The 5,035-nt window shown below is 50.4% G+C and overlaps 1 protein-coding gene across 2 annotated transcripts in view; it reads left to right on the top strand.

Annotated features, from left to right (window-relative positions):
• The first annotated feature begins 3,362 nt into the window (after nucleotides 1–3,362).
• Nucleotides 3,363–5,035, top strand: part of CPN2 (carboxypeptidase N subunit 2) — a 10,729-nt gene continuing 9,056 nt past the window's right edge. For both annotated transcript variants that reach the window (XM_037733475.1, XM_017514638.2), the window contains exon 1: nucleotides 3,363–3,474. The gene's annotated coding sequence lies outside the window, so the exon portion shown is untranslated. The remainder of the gene's footprint in view (nucleotides 3,475–5,035) is intronic.

The raw sequence follows: 5,035 nt of genomic DNA, 5'->3' as shown, positions 1-5,035 counted from the left end.
AAAAAAAAAAAAAAAAAGAGAAAAGAAACAAAAAAGGAAAAAAGGAAGGAAAGTGAATGCAGACCAGAAAGGAAATAGCAAATAATATCTATAAGCCACTGCAGCTGGAACAGACCTTAAGGTTAAGTTCAACCCATTTCGTAGATGAGGAAAACGAGCTGAAGACAGGAAATGAATTTCCTGTAGTCACCCAGAAAGCCAGTGGCTGAGCCAGCCCTTCAACCCAGGCCTTCAGGCTCCTAGGTTGGTTCTTTTATGCCACCAGGAAGGCACTGATATTCACTCAGCATTTGTTCGAAGCACATGTGTGTATGCACACACACACACACACACACGTGCACGCAGGCAGTTGGTAGGACTATCTTGCATGCCTCTGGACTCCTGTAAGTACTTAACACCAGCTCAGGCAGTCCCAGGCTCTCAGAAGACACTGTCTGAATGAAGGTGACTACCTCCAAGTTTCCAGGCATATCCAGAAACCAGATCTCTGGATCCCAGGGGTGCCACAGCTGCTGGTGCAGGTCCAGCAGTTAAGAGAGGGATGATCTGCTGTTTCTTTATCTCACTATTATACCCAGGAAAAGGGCTTCCGATCATATTTACCTGGACTCTTTTAGCACCTTAGATCCCCTCTGCCAGGTGTAAGTCTGTCCCAGGAGATTAAACTGGACAGGGGTCAGTCAAGTTCAGTGTATTACAGGGCTAGACCCCTTCAATGAGGGGGAAGGGCCTTGTTGCCCTTCCCTAACCACTGAGCCTTAGTATGCTCAAACAGCTTTCTGGAATTTTGGATAATGGGGAAAGGAGTTAGAATCTTTGTCCCTTCTCTCTCAGAAGATCTTTGGAATTTTTTTTTTTTTTTTTTTTTTTTTTTTTTTTTTTTTTTTTTTTTTTTTTTTTTTTTTTTTTTTTTTTTTGAGATGGAGTCTTGCTCTGTCACACAGGCTGGACTGCAGTGGTGCGATCTCGGCTCACTGCAACCTCCACCTCCTGTGGTCAGGCGATTCTTCTGCCTCAACCTCCTGGGTAGCTGTGACTACAGGCATGCGCCACCACACCTGGCTAATTTTTGTATTTTTAGTTTCACCATAAGGGCCAGCCTGGTCTCGAACTCCTGACCTCGTGATCTGCCTGCCTCAGCCTCCCAAAGTGCTGGGATTACACGTATGAGTCACCGCACCCGGCTGATCTTTGGAATTTTTAAGGCAAATTCCCTTCCACAGATGTCTCGTGACACACACACACACACACACACACACACACACACACACACGAGTCTCTCTCTCTCTCCTGACTCCCCAGGCCTTTTGCCACACCCATTCCCCAGATGAGAATGCAGAGACTTGCAGAGATTAACTTATCTAAGGACTGACTAGCTAGCTGAAGAGTCGGAATTCAAACTGAGATCTGTCCAATGCCAAGTTTCTCTTGTTCACCAGGCCACGTTGAGCAATGCGCAAGGGGTGTTGTTGGACGTGAATGTGGATGCCCTGAGAACCTGGCAAGTGCAGGGCAGCGCCAGGCTCTTCCCAGACCTGCTTGTGAGTGCCCCCACACAAGCCACTTCTCCAAGCCACTGTCCTGCACTTGCCAGCCTGGGGGCTGCCGAGGGAGAGCTGGGCACACAATGTTCACCAACTTTCTCCATCTAAGAGGCTTCTGCTCCCCACTGCCCAAGTGCATTTGTGGCATAGCGCCACTGGAACACACTTCCTTACCACACTCTATCAGGCCTTTGCAGTTTGGCAGATGCAATTGGCTCACAAGAAAATAAAACATTAATTTGCACTCATAAAAAGCGTGTGATAAAAATTAATGCCATGCCATGAGAGAAAAGGCCATCAGTCTACTTTAAATAGTAGACCCGGCATTGAGACGATCTTGGATTGCTCGTCCGGGTCACCCCTTCACCCCACAGTCCTTTAAATATACACCCTCTCCTACACTCTCACCACACACCCACACACTCACACTCACACCCACTCACCACACCCCCCACACACTGACACATTCACTTACCCACTCACCACACACCACACTCGCTCACACACCCAACACACACACTGCACACTCACACACAGCCACTCACCACACACCCCGACACACTCATCCCTGCACAGCTATCCATACTCACCACACACCACACATACACACACAGACTCGAACATACACCCAAACACACACATTCACACACACACAGTAACATATACCACCCCTCCACACCACACATACACCCCACACACTCACCACACCCTCCCCACATACAGTCATCACACCCACACACTCATACACCCATACTAATCACACACCCACACATCACACATCCACACACATTCACCACACACCCACTCACACTGACCACACATGCTCTCACACACTCATACCATACACACAACATACATGCTCACTCACACATATGCATACCCACACAGCACACACACACCTACACCCACTCCCACACACCACACACACACACATGCACTCACCACACACACAACATACACCCTCACTCACACATATATATACCCACTCACACCACACACACACCCGTACACCCACTCACACACACACCACACCCACACACAGGCACTCACCACACACACAACATACGCACTCACTCACACATGTACATACCCACTCACATCACACACACACCCATACACCCACCACACACACCTACCCCCACTCACACACCCACACACGCACACTCACCACACACACAACATACATGCCCACTCACACGTGTACATACCCACTCACACCACACACACACCACACCCACAGGCACACACACACCACACACACACTTCGCGTGTCCTGTAGCCCTGGCTCCACACCTCCAGAGAAGGGAAAGTCCCTCCCTCCCAAAGCAGCGCCTTCCGTCCTCGGGCAGCCCTGAGTGTGTGAGCCCTCCTCTCCATCCTGAGTCCGAATTCACCTCCCCATAACTTTTCCCCTTCTAACTCAGAAAGGGTTTAGAAAGTTCATTCATTCAACAAACAAACAAACAAGACAAAACTGCAAATCGAAGCCCTCTTGGAATGTCTCGGGGCGCTGAGATCCGAGCAGGGGCCGGAGGCTGAAGGCAGGCCCCCAGCCCCTCTGCCTCCGCTCCCACGGCGGGGGTGTGAGCGAGGGCCCCATCGCAGTCCTTAGCACCTCAGCAGCCTGCGGAATTTCTAGCCTTGGGGTCCTGAAGGGGCCAACCCTGCAACCTGGGGGGCGGATTTTGGCCGCGCCTGGGCTCTGAAGGTGGGTGTAGTTCAGGGTCATTTTGCAATCTTCAGAGGCCTTGCCGAGGCCCTCTCCTGACCTGTGACCCCAGTGACATCCAGGGACGTTCGGGACACGTGAGGGGAGGAGCCACTGCCTGGGACTTTGATCAGCGTGGGGGGCTGGATTGAGCTGACCACAGGCCACACCAGGCTCCCGAGGAAGACCGGGCAGCCCGGCGCCACCTGCTCAGCTCTCACGGTAGGCTCCTGGGGTCTCTAAAGGGCTCCTGCATCTGCAGGGACGTGGGGGCGGGAGCGGGACTTGCGATCTCCCCGGTTTCAGAGCATTCTGCAGCTCCAGACAGGCTGCAGTTCCTGGGGGGCCCTGCCCCGGGAGGAGAAGTCCCAGAGGTTCTCGGCCAGGGTTCCACTGGGAAGAGGCAGGAGGAAGGTGGGGTGGGGTGCGGGGCTGGTGATAGTGAGATGAAGAGCACCGGGTCTGCCTGCAGGGAGCTCGTAGTGAGCAGAGGATAAGCAGCGCGACCAGATGCCTAGGTTGGCCTGGTTCTGCCTAGTTTATACTTGTCATCTTAGCTTAATAATAAATGGTATTAACTATTTATTAATACTGTGTTAATACTAAATGTTATTATGTTTTATTAATATCATTACTGTTTTTTTTTTTTGAGAGGGGGTCTTGTTATGTTGCTCAGGTTGGTCTTGAACTCCTGGCTTCAAGCGATCCTCCCACTCAGCCTGCTGAGTAGCTGGGATTACAAGCGCACACCTCCGCACCCAGCTCAGGCGCAAAGATGCGTGGCTCCCCGTTTCCTTCCCAGAAGCGGCTGGCTCATATGATCAAATTTATGGTCATATAAACCTGCAGGGAGCTGCCTTTTATGGAACATTCAGTATTTGCCAGGCACTGGGTTAGGGTATTATATTTACTACCTTATTTAGCATATTTATCATCCAGTGGAGTGCTAATTTTAACCCTAAGGGCAGATGTGTTAATTAAGGAAGGAAAAACTGAGGCTTAGAGAGTTGGAGTGATTTGCCCAAGCTCCCACGGCTAGCAAGTGATGGCGTCAGAATCTGATCCCAGCTTGGGTCACTGGCGGAGCGAAAGTGCTTTCCCCTGCTACTAAGCAGGATGAGAGTGAGGCCTGAGATGCAAAGTCACTGAAGGCCGGGAACACATTACCTTCAATTCACCATGCAGGGCCCTGTTGCCTTCTCAGTGCCTAGCCCTGCGCCAGGTGCTGGGGTGGAGAGCCGCTCACAGAGACGGCTCTGTTTTCTAATTTTTTGAAAACTAGACCCTGTAGTCTAGTTCTGAAGATTGCAAAATGACCCTGAACATGACCCTGGAGGCTGCAGTGAGCCGAGATTGTGCCACTGCACTCCAGCCTGGGTGACAAGAGGGAAACTGTCTCAAAAAGAAAAAGAAAAAAATAGAGGATAGTCAAGGGAGGCTTCATGGGGTAAGCGTGACTTTCGCTGGCCTGGGAGGGTGGGTATAAATCAGGAGGGTGGCATAGTGCCCAGTTCATGACTGCCTCTTAGTGCAACCTGTCAGCTGTCTTCTCTTCCAGAACACTCACACAGCTGATAGACAAGCTCCCTTGGGCCTTTGCAACATCACTGCCTGGAAGGAAAGAGTCACGTAAGCACCTACTATGTGTGTGGAACTGTGCTTTGTGTTTTCACGTTTATCTCAATATTTAGAATAAAATAGGTTTCAGCCTTACAGCAAAAGTGATATGTTTCTCACCTAAAAATGTAGAACATACTTTTTTTTTTTTTTTTTTTGAGAGGGA

The sequence above is a fragment of the Cebus imitator genome, unplaced genomic scaffold, assembly GCF_001604975.1.
Source record: "Cebus imitator isolate Cc_AM_T3 unplaced genomic scaffold, Cebus_imitator-1.0 Scaffold529, whole genome shotgun sequence".
NCBI classification, from domain to species: domain Eukaryota; kingdom Metazoa; phylum Chordata; class Mammalia; order Primates; family Cebidae; genus Cebus; species Cebus imitator.
This window is presented reverse-complemented; position numbering and strand designations above follow the sequence as displayed.